This window comes from Pseudophryne corroboree, chromosome 3 (genome assembly GCF_028390025.1).
Source record: "Pseudophryne corroboree isolate aPseCor3 chromosome 3, aPseCor3.hap2, whole genome shotgun sequence".
In the NCBI taxonomy this organism is placed as follows: Eukaryota; Metazoa; Chordata; class Amphibia; order Anura; family Myobatrachidae; genus Pseudophryne; species Pseudophryne corroboree.
This window is the reverse complement of record NC_086446.1, coordinates 70,097,785-70,109,829: the sequence shown is the minus strand read 5'-3', so window position 1 is coordinate 70,109,829 and position 12,045 is coordinate 70,097,785.

Genomic DNA, 12,045 nt, shown 5'->3' with positions numbered 1-12,045 from the left:
TTCAGGTTCCGGCCTATTATTTGTTAGACTGGGCACTAGATGTAGGGGCCACAAGGGACCCCCTGGCACCAGTTTCGGGCTCTGGCCTGTTGTTTCTTAGACTGGGCACTAGACACAGGGGTCGCAGGTGACCCCCTGGCACCAGTTTCAGGCTTCTGCCTATTATTTGTTAGACTGGGCACTAGACGTAGGGGCCGCAAGTGACCCCCTGGCACCAGTTTCAGTCTTCGGCCTGTTGTTTGTTAGACTGGGCTTTAGACGCAGGGGTAACAGGTGACCCCTTGGCACCAGTTTCAGGCTCCGACCTGTTGTTTGTTAGACTGGGCACTAGATATAGGGGCCGCAGGTGACCCCCTGGCACCAGTTTCGTACTCAGGCATGTTGTTAGTTAGACTGGGCACTATACGTAGAGCTCCAAAGGGACCCCCTGGCACCAGTTTCAGGCTCCGGCCTTTTGTTTGTTAGATTGGGCACTAGAGATCAGGGTCGCATGTGACCCCCTGGCACCAATTTCCTGCTCAGGCCTGTTGTTTGTTAGACTGGGCAATAGATGTAGGGGCCTAAGGTGACCCCCTGGCACCAGTTCCAAACCCCGGCCTGCTGTTTCTTAGAATGGGCACTGGACGTAGGGGTCGCAAGGGACCTCCTGGCACCAGTTTCAGGCTTTGGCCTGTTGTTTGTTAGACTGGGCACTAGATATAGGGGCCACAGTTGACCCCCTGGCACCAGTTTCGTACTCAGGCATGTTATTAGTTAGACTGGGCACTATACGTAGAGGTCGAAAGGGACCCCCTGGCACCAGATTCAGGTTCCGGCCTATTATTTGTTAGACTGGGCACTAGATGTAGGGGCCACAAGGGACCCCCTGGCACCAGATTCAGGCTCTGGCCTGTTGTTTCTTAGACTGGGCACTAGACACAGGGGTCGCAGGTGACCCCCTGTCACCAGTTTCAGGCTTCTGCCTATTATTTGTTAGACTGGGCACTAGACGTAGGGGCCACAAGGGACCCCCTGGCACCAGTTTCGGGCTCTGGCCTGTTGTTTCTTAGACTGGGCACTAGACACAGGGGTCGCAGGTGACCCCCTGTACCAGTTTCAGGCTTCTGCCTATTATTTGTTAGACTGGGCACTAGACGTAGGGGCCACAAGGGACCCCCTGGCACCAGTTTCAGTCTTCGGCCTGTTGTTTGTTAGACTGGGCTTTAGACGCTGGGGTAACAGGTGACCCCTTGGCACCAGTTTCAGGCTCCGGCCTATTGTTTGTTAGACTGGGCACTAGATATAGGGGCCGCAGGTGACCCCCCTGGCACCAGTTTCGTACTCAGGCATGTTGTTAGTTAGACTGGGCACTATACGTAGAGGTCGAAAGGGACCCCCTGGCACCAGTTTCAGGCTCCGGCCTTTTGTTTGTTAGATTGGGCACTAGAGATCAGGGTCGCATGTGACCCCCTGGCACCAATTTCCTGCTCAGGCCTGTTGTTTGTTAGACTGGGCACTAGATGGAGGGGCCTAAGGTGACCCCCTGGCACCAGTTCCAAACCCTGGCCTACTGTTTCTTAGACTGGGCACTGGACGTAGGGGTCGCAAGGGACCTCCTGGCACCAGTTTCAGGCACCGGCCTGTTGTTTGTTAGACTGGGCTCTAGACGCAGGGGTCTAAGGTGACCCCCTGGCACCAGTTTCGTACTCAGGTATGTTGTTAGTTAGACTGGGCACTATACGTAGAGGTCGAAAGTGACCCCCTGGCACCAGTTTCAGGCTCCGGCCTTTTGTTTGTTAGACTGTGCTCTAGACGCAGGGGTCGCAGGTGACCCCCTGGCACCAGTTTTGGGCTGACCTGTTGTTTCTTAGACTGGGCACTAGACACTGGGGTCACAGGTGACCCCCTTGCACCAGTTTCAGGCTCCGGCCTATTATTTGTTAGACTGGGCACTAGATGTAGGGGCCACAATGGACCCTCTGGCACCAGTTTCGGGCTCTGGCCTGTTGTTTCTTAGACTGGGCACTAGACACAGGGGTCGCAGGTGATCCCCTGTCACCAGTTTCAGGCTTCTGCCTATTATTTGTTAGACTGGGCACTAGACGTAGGGGCCACAAGGGACCCCCTGGCACCAGTTTCAGTCTTCAGCCTGTTGTTTGTAAGACTGGGCTTTAGACGCAGGGGTAACAGGTGACCCCTTGGCACCAGTTTCAGGCTCCGGCCTGTTGTTTGTTAGACTGGGCACTAGATATAGGGGCCGCAGGTGACCCCCTGGCACCAGTTTCATACTCAGGCATGTTGTTTGTTAGACTGGGCACTAGATGTAGGGGCCTAAGGTGACCCCCTGGCACCAGTTCCATACCCCGGCCTGCTGTTTCTTAGACTGGGCACTGGACAAAGGGGTCGCAAGGGACCTCCTGGCACCAGTTTCAGGCTCCGGCCTGTTGTTTGTTAGACTGGGCTCTAGACGCAGGGGTCGCAGGTGACGCCCTGGCACCAGTTTTGGGCCCGACCTGTTGTTTCTTAGACTGGGCACTAGACACTGGGGTCACAGGTGACCCCCTTGCACCAGTTTCAGGCTCCGGCCTATTATTTGTTAGACTGGGCACCAGACTTAGGGGCCCCAAGGGACCCCCTGGCACCAGTTTCAGGTTCCGGCCTATTATTTGTTAGACTGGGCACTAGATGTAGGGGCCACAAGGGACCCCCTTGCACCAGTTTCAGGCTCTGGCCTGTTGTTTCTTAGACTGGGCACTAGACACAGGGGTCGCAGATGACCCCCTGGCAGCAGTTTCAGGCTTCTGCCTATTATTTGTTAGACTGGGCACTAGACGTAGGGGTCACAGGTGACCCCCTGGCACCAGTTTCAGGCTCCAGCCTATTATTTGTTAGACTGGGCACTAGACGTAGGGGCCACAAAGGACCCCCTGGCACCAGTTTCAGGCTTCGGCCTTTTGTTTGTTAGACTGGGCTTTAGACACAGGGGTAACAGGTGACCCCTTTGAACCAGTTTCCGGCTCCGGTCTGTTGTTTGTTAAACTGGGCACTCTTAGTAGGGGCCACAAAGGACCAAATGGCATCAGTTCCAAACCCCGGCCTGCTGTTTCTTAGACTGGGCAGTGGACGTAGGGGTCGCAAGGGACCTCCTGGCACCAGTTTTGGGCCCAACCTGTTGTTTCTTATACTGGGCACTAGACACAGGGGTCACAGGTGACCCCCTGGCACCAGTATCAGGCTCCGGCCTATTATTTGTTAGACTGGGCACTAGACGTAAGGGCCACAAAGGACCCCTGGCACCAGTTTCAGGCTCCGTCCTGTTGTTTGTTAGACTAGGCACTAGACACAGGGGTCACAGGTGACCCCCTTGCACCAGTTTCAGGCTTCTGCCTATTATTTGTTAGACTGGGCACTAGACATAGGGGCCACAAGGGACCACCTGGCACCAGTTTCAGTCTTCGGCCTGTTGTTTGTTAGACTGCGCTTTAGACGCAGGGGTAACAGGTGACCCCTTGGCACCAGTTTCAGGCTCCGGCCTGTTGTTTGTTAGACTGGGCACTAGATATAGGGGCCGCAGGTGACCCCCTGGCACCAGCTTCGTACTCAGGCATGTTGTTAGTTAGTCTGGGCACTATACGTAGAGGTCGAAAGGCACCCCCTGGCACCAGTTTCAGGTTCCGGCCTATTATTTGTTAGACTGGGCACTAGATGTAGGGGCCACAATGGACCCCCTGGCACCAGTTTCGGGCTCTGGCCTGTTGTTTCTTAGACTGGGCACTAGACATAGGGGTCGCAGGTGACCCCCTGGCACCAGTTTCAGGCTTCTGCCTATTATTTGTTAGACTGGGCACTAGACGTAGGGGCAACAAGGGACCCCCTGGCACCAGTTTCAGTCTTCGGCCTGTTGTTTGTTAGACTGGGCTTTAGACGCAGGGGTAACAGGTGACCCATTGGCACCAGTTTCAGGCTCCGGCCTGTTGTTTGTAAGACTGGGCACTAGATATAGGGGCCGCAGGTGACCCCCTGGCACCAGTTTCGTACTCAGGCATGTTGTTAGTTAGACTGGGCACTATACGTAGAGGTCGAAAGGGACCCCCTGGCACCAGTTTCAGGTTCCGGCCTATTATTTGTTAGACTGGGCACTAGATGTAGGGGCCACAAGGGACCCCCTGGTACCAGTTTCGGGCTCTGGCCTGTTGTTTCTTAGACTGGGCACTAGACACAGGGGTCGCAGGTGACCCCCTGGCACCAGTTTCAGGCTTCTGCCTATTATTTGTTAGACTGGGCACTAGACGTAGGGGCCGCAAGGGACCCCCTGGCACCAGTTTCAGTCTTCGGCCTGTTGTTTGTTAGACTGGGCTTTAGACGCAGGGGTAACAGGTGACCCCTTGGCACCAGTTTCAGGCTCCGACCTGTTGTTTGTTAGACTGGGCACTAGATATAGGGGCCCAGTTTCATACTCAGGCATGTTGTTAGTTAGACTGGGCACTATACGTAGAGGTCGAAAAAGGACCCCCTGGCACCAGTTTCAGGCTCCGGCCTTTTGTTTGTTAGATTGGGCACTAGAGATCAGGGTCGCATGTGACCCCCTGGCACCAATTTCCTGCTCAGGCCTGTTGTTTGTTAGACTGGGCACTAGATGTAGGGGCCTAAGGTGACCCCCTGGCACCAGTTCCAAACCCCGGCCTGCTGTTTCTTAGACTGGGCACTGGACGTAGGGGTCGCAAGGGACCTCCTGGCACCAGTTTCAGGCTCCGGCCTGTTGTTTGTTAGACTAGGCTCTAGACGCAGGGGTCTAAGGTGACCCCCTGGCACCAGTTTCGTACTCAGGCATGTTGTTAGTTAGACTGGGCACTATACGTAGAGGTCGAAAGTGACCCCCTGGCACCAGTTTCAGGCTCCGGCCTTTTGTTTGTTAGATTGGGCTCTAGACGCAGGGGTCGCAGGTGACCCCCTGGCACCAGTTTCGTACTCAGGCATGTTGTTAGTAAGACTGGGCACTATACGTAGAGGTCGAAAGGGACCCCCTGGCTCCAATTTCAGGCTCCAACCTTTTGTTTGTTAGATTGGGCACTAGAGATCAGGGTCGCATGTGACCCCCTGGCACCAATTTCCTGCTCAGGCCTGTTGTTTGTTAGACTGGGCACTAGATGTAGGGGCCTAAGGTGACCCCCTGGCACCAGTTCCATACCCCGGCCTGCTGTTTCTTAGACTGGGCACTGGACAAAGGGGTCGCAAGGGACCTCCTGGCACCAGTTTCAGGCTCCGGCCTGTTGTTTGTTAGACTGGGCTCTAGACGCAGGGGTCGCAGGTGACGCCCTGGCACCAGTTTTGGGCCCGACCTGTTGTTTCTTAGACTGGGCACTAGACACTGGGGTCACAGGTGACCCCCTTGCACCAGTTTCAGGCTCCGGCCTATTATTTGTTAGACTGGGCACCAGACTTAGGGGCCCCAAGGGACCCCCTGGCACCAGTTTCAGGTTCCGGCCTATTATTTGTTAGACTGGGCACTAGATGTAGGGGCCACAAGGGACCCCCTTGCACCAGTTTCAGGCTCTGGCCTGTTGTTTCTTAGACTGGGCACTAGACACAGGGGTCGCAGATGACCCCCTGGCAGCAGTTTCAGGCTTCTGCCTATTATTTGTTAGACTGGGCACTAGACGTAGGGGTCACAGGTGACCCCCTGGCACCAGTTTCAGGCTCCAGCCTATTATTTGTTAGACTGGGCACTAGACGTAGGGGCCACAAAGGACCCCCTGGCACCAGTTTCAGGCTTCGGCCTTTTGTTTGTTAGACTGGGCTTTAGACACAGGGGTAACAGGTGACCCCTTTGAACCAGTTTCCGGCTCCGGTCTGTTGTTTGTTAAACTGGGCACTCTTAGTAGGGGCCACAAAGGACCAAATGGCATCAGTTCCAAACCCCGGCCTGCTGTTTCTTAGACTGGGCAGTGGACGTAGGGGTCGCAAGGGACCTCCTGGCACCAGTTTTGGGCCCAACCTGTTGTTTCTTATACTGGGCACTAGACACAGGGGTCACAGGTGACCCCCTGGCACCAGTTTCAGGCTCCGGCCTATTATTTGTTAGACTGGGCACTAGACGTAAGGGCCACAAAGGACCCCTGGCACCAGTTTCAGGCTCCGTCCTGTTGTTTGTTAGACTAGGCACTAGACACAGGGGTCACAGGTGACCCCCTTGCACCAGTTTCAGGCTTCTGCCTATTATTTGTTAGACTGGGCACTAGACGTAGGGGCCACAAGGGACCACCTGGCACCAGTTTCAGTCTTCGGCCTGTTGTTTGTTAGACTGCGCTTTAGACGCAGGGGTAACAGGTGACCCCTTGGCACCAGTTTCAGGCTCCGGCCTGTTGTTTGTTAGACTGGGCACTAGATATAGGGGCCGCAGGTGACCCCCTGGCACCAGCTTCGTACTCAGGCATGTTGTTAGTTAGTCTGGGCACTATACGTAGAGGTCGAAAGGGACCCCCTGGCACCAGTTTCAGGTTCCGGCCTATTATTTGTTAGACTGGGCACTAGATGTAGGGGCCACAATGGACCCCCTGGCACCAGTTTCGGGCTCTGGCCTGTTGTTTCTTAGACTGGGCACTAGACATAGGGGTCGCAGGTGACCCCCTGGCACCAGTTTCAGGCTTCTGCCTATTATTTGTTAGACTGGGCACTAGACGTAGGGGCCACAAGGGACCCCCTGGCACCAGTTTCAGTCTTCGGCCTGTTGTTTGTTAGACTGGGCTTTAGACGCAGGGGTAACAGGTGACCCATTGGCACCAGTTTCAGGCTCCGGCCTGTTGTTTGTAAGACTGGGCACTAGATATAGGGGCCGCAGGTGACCCCCTGGCACCAGTTTCGTACTCAGGCATGTTGTTAGTTAGACTGGGCACTATACGTAGAGGTCGAAAGTGACCCCCTTGCACCAGTTTCAGGCTTCTGCCTATTATTTGTTAGACTGGGCACTAGACGTAGGGGCCACAAGGGACCACCTGGCACCAGTTTCAGTCTTCGGCCTGTTGTTTGTTAGACTGCGCTTTAGACGCAGGGGTAACAGGTGACCCCTTGGCACCAGTTTCAGGCTCCGGCCTGTTGTTTGTTAGACTGGGCACTAGATATAGGGGCCGCAGGTGACCCCCTGGCACCAGCTTCGTACTCAGGCATGTTGTTAGTTAGTCTGGGCACTATACGTAGAGGTCGAAAGGGACCCCCTGGCACCAGTTTCAGGTTCCGGCCTATTATTTGTTAGACTGGGCACTAGATGTAGGGGCCACAATGGACCCCCTGGCACCAGTTTCGGGCTCTGGCCTGTTGTTTCTTAGACTGGGCACTAGACATAGGGGTCGCAGGTGACCCCCTGGCACCAGTTTCAGGCTTCTGCCTATTATTTGTTAGACTGGGCACTAGACGTAGGGGCCACAAGGGACCCCCTGGCACCAGTTTCAGTCTTCGGCCTGTTGTTTGTTAGACTGGGCTTTAGACGCAGGGGTAACAGGTGACCCATTGGCACCAGTTTCAGGCTCCGGCCTGTTGTTTGTAAGACTGGGCACTAGATATAGGGGCCGCAGGTGACCCCCTGGCACCAGTTTCGTACTCAGGCATGTTGTTAGTTAGACTGGGCACTATACGTAGAGGTCGAAAGGGACCCCCTGGCACCAGTTTCAGGTTCCGGCCTATTATTTGTTAGACTGGGCACTAGATGTAGGGGCCACAATGGACCCCCTGGCACCAGTTTCGGGCTCTGGCCTGTTGTTTCTTAGACTGGGCACTAGACATAGGGGTCGCAGGTGACCCCCTGGCACCAGTTTCAGGCTTCTGCCTATTATTTGTTAGACTGGGCACTAGACGTAGGGGCAACAAGGGACCCCCTGGCACCAGTTTCAGTCTTCGGCCTGTTGTTTGTAAGTCTTGGCTTTAGACGCAGGGGTAACAGGTGACCCATTGGCACCAGTTTCAGGCTCCGGCCTGTTGTTTGTAAGACTGGGCACTAGATATAGGGGCCGCAGGTGACCCCCTGGCACCAGTTTCGTACTCAGGTATGTTGTTAGTTAGACTGGGCACTATACGTAGAGGTCGAAAGGGACCCCCTGGCACCAGTTTCAGGCTCCGGCCTTTTGTTTGTTAGATTGGGCACTGGAGATCAGGGTCGCATGTGACCCCCTGGCACTAATTTCCTGCTCAGGCCTGTTGTTTGTTAGACTGGGCACTAGATGTAGGGGCATAAGGTGACCCCCTGGCTCCAGTTCCAAACCCCGGCCTGCTGTTTCTTAGACTGGGCACTGGACATAGGGGTCGCAAGGGACCTCCTGGCACCAGTTTCAGGCTCCGGCCTGTTGTTTGTTAGACTGGGCTCTAGACGCAGGGGTTGCAGGTGACCCCCTGGCACCAGTTTTGGGCCCGACCTGTTGTTTCTTAGACTGGGCACTAGACACTGGGGTCACAGGTGACCCCCTTGCACCAGTTTCAGGCTCCGGCCTATTAATTGTTAGACTGGGCACTAGACTTAGGGGTCACCAGGGACCCCCTGGCACCAGTTTCAGGTTCCGGCCTATTATTTGTTAGACTGGGCACTAGATGTAGGGGCCACAAGGGACCCCCTGGCACCAGTTTCAGGCTTCTGCCTATTATTTGTTAGACTGGGCACTAGACGTAGGGGTCACAGGTGACCCCCTGGCTCCAGTTCCAAACCCCGGCCTGCTGTTTCTTAGACTGGGCACTGGACATAGGGGTCGCAAGGGACCTCCTGGCACCAGTTTCAGGCTCCGGCCTGTTGTTTGTTAGACTGGGCTCTAGACGCAGGGGTCGCAGGTGATCCCCTAGCACCAGTTTTGGGCCCGACCTGTTGTTTCTTAGACTGGGCACTAGACACAGGGGTCACAGGTGACCCTCTGGCACCAGTTTCAGGCTCCGGGCTATTATTTGTTAGACTGGGCACTAGACGTAGGTGCCACAAAGGACCCCCTGGCACCAGTTTCAGGCTCCGGCCTGTTGTTTTTAGACTGGGCTTTAGACACAGGGGTAACAGGTGAACCCCTTGCACCAGTTTCAGGCTCCGGCCTATTATTTGTTAGACTGGGCACTAGACGTAGGGGCCACAAGGGACCCCCTGGCACCAGTTTCGGTCGCCAGGCTTTTGTTTTTTAGACTGGGCACTAGACATAGGGGTCGCAGGTGACCCCCTGGCACCAGTTTCGTACTCAGGCATGTTGTTAGTTAGACTGGGCACTATACGTAGAAGTCGAAAGGGACCCCCTGGCACCAGTTTCAGGCTCCGGCCTTTTGTTTGTTAGATTGGGCACTAGAGATCAGGGTTGCATGTGACCCCCTGGCACCAATTTCCTGCTCAGGTCTGTTGTTTTAGTTAGACTGGGCACTATGTGTAGGGGCCTACAGTGACCCCCAGCCAATAGATACAAACACCGGCCTGGTGTTTCTTAGACTGGGCACTTGACGTAGGGGTCGAAAAGATCTCCTGGCACCAGTTTCAGTCTTCGGCCTGTTGTTTGTTAGACTGGGCACTAGATATAGGGGCCGCAGGTGACCCCCTGGCACCAGTTTCGTACTCAGGCATGTTGTTAGTTAGACTGGGCACTATACGTAGAGGTCGAAAGGGACCCCCTGGCACCAGTTTCAGGTTCCGGCCTATTATTTGTTAGACTGGGCACTAGATGTAGGGGCCACAAAGGACCCCCTGGCACCAGTTTCGGGCTCTGTCCTGTTGTTTCTTAGACTGGGCACTAGACACAGGGGTCGCAGGTTACCCCTTGGCACCAGTTTCAGGCTTCTGCCTATTATTTGTTAGACTGGGCAGTGGGCACTAGACGTAGGGGTCACAAGGGACCCCTGGCACCAGTTTCAATCTTCGGCCTGTTGTTTGTTAGACTGGGCTTTAGACGCAGGGGTAACAGGTGACCCCTTGGCACCAGTTTCAGGCTCCGGACTGTTGTTTGTTAGACTGGGCACTAGATATAGTGGCCGCAGGTGACCCCCTGGCACCAGTTTCGTACTCAGGCATGTTGTTAGTTAGACTGGGCACTATACGTAGAGGTCGAAAGGGACCCCCTGGCACCAGTTTCAGGCTCCGGCCTTTTGTTTGTTAGATTGGGCACTAGAGATCAGGGTCGCATGTGACCCCCTGGCACCAATTTCCTGCTCAGGCCTGTTGTTTGTTAGACTGGGCACTAGATGTAGGGGCCTAAGGTGACCCCCTGGCTCCAGTTCCAAACCCCGGCCTGCTGTTTCTTAGATTGGGCACTGGACAAAAGGGGTCGCAAGGGACCTCCTGGCACCAGTTTCAGGCTCCGGCCTGTTGTTTGTTAGACTGGGCTCTAGACGCAGGGGTCGCAGGTGACCCCCTGGCACCAGTTTTGGGCCCGACCTGTTGTTTCTTAGACTGGGCACTAGACACTGGGGTCACAGGTGACCCCCTTGCACCAGTTTCAGGCTCCGGCCTATTATTTGTTAGACTGGGCACCAGACTTAGGGGCCCCAAGGGACCCCCTGGCACCAGTTTCAGGTTCCGGCCTATTATTTGTTAGACTGGGCACTAGATGTAGGGGCCACAAGGGACCCCCTGGCACCAGTTTCAGGCTCTGGCCTGTTGTTTCTTAGACTGGGCACTAGACACAGGGGTCGCAGGTGACCCCCTGGCAGCAGTTTCAGGCTTCTGCCTATTATTTGTTAGACTGGGCACTAGACGTAGGGGTCACAGGTGACCCCCTGGCACCAGTTTCAGGCTCCAGCCTATTATTTGTTAGACTGGGCACTAGACGTAGGGGCCACAAAGGACACCCTGGCATCAGTTTCAGGCTTCGGCCTTTTGTTTGTTAGACTGGGCATTAGACACAGGGGTAACAGGTGACCCCTTTGAACCAGTTTCCGTCTCCGGCCTGTTGTTTGTTAAACTGGGCACTAGTTGTAGGGGCCACAAAGGACCAGATGGCATCAGTTCCAAACCCCGGCCTGCTGTTTCTTAGACTGGGCAGTGGACGTAGGGGTCGCAAGGGACCTCCTGGCACCAGTTTTGGGCCCAACCTGTTGTTTCTTATACTGGGCACTAGACACAGGGGTCACAGGTGACCCCCTGGCACCAGTTTCAGGCTCCGGCCTATTATTTGTTAGACTGGGCACTAGACGTAGGGGCCACAAAGGACCCCTGGCACCAGTTTCAGACTCCGTCCTGTTGTTTGTTAGACTAGACACTTGACACAGGGGTCACAGGTGACCCCCTTGCACCAGTTTCAGGCTTCTGCCTATTATTTGTTAGACTGGGCACTAGAGGTAGGGGCCACAAGGGACCCCCTGGCACCAGTTTCAGTCTTCGGCCTGTTGTTTGTTAGACTGGGCTTTAGACGCAGGGGTAACAGGTGACCCCTTGGCACCAGTTTCAGGCTCCGTCCTGTTGTTTGTTAGACTAGGCACTAGATATAGGGGCCACAAGGGACCCCCTGGCACCAGTTTCGGTCTCCATCCTTTTGTTTTATGTATAAATATATATAAATAATAGAGTGATACACCCCTTATAGTATAAGGACACCTCCTCATCTCCGACCACAGTGCGATTGTGGGTTTGTCAGAGCATATGGAGCCTGTTACTCTCTCCTTCTTCACACTCTCCCACAAGACATTATATCAGAGGTATAAAATAGGTGAGAGACAAAAACGTATTTTGGAACTTATTCAGCTTCAATTGCAGTATTGCTAAATTAGTACAGGGCAAGGGCACACAGCCTCCCCCCACTCCCCCCCCCTTCCCTCCCCCCCAATGCTGCTTTGCCACCCGCAACTGCCTCTGTCAATCAGGCAGAGGCATTCACATCACTGAGATGTGTCCGCATCTCCCGGGCTGCGTATGCGCAGAACAAGTGCTACGCATGCACACTGGCCCATAAACCGCCCGTATGCGATTACATCTCATATACGATGATCCATACTGAATAGGGTCCATAGTGCAGTACATTTTAATCTAAACATGCAGTTTTTTGTTAAAAAGAATAAAGGAATAAAAAAACATATATAAAAGATAAGCATTCCACAAGATGGCGTGAATAAAGGTACAATTGCCGA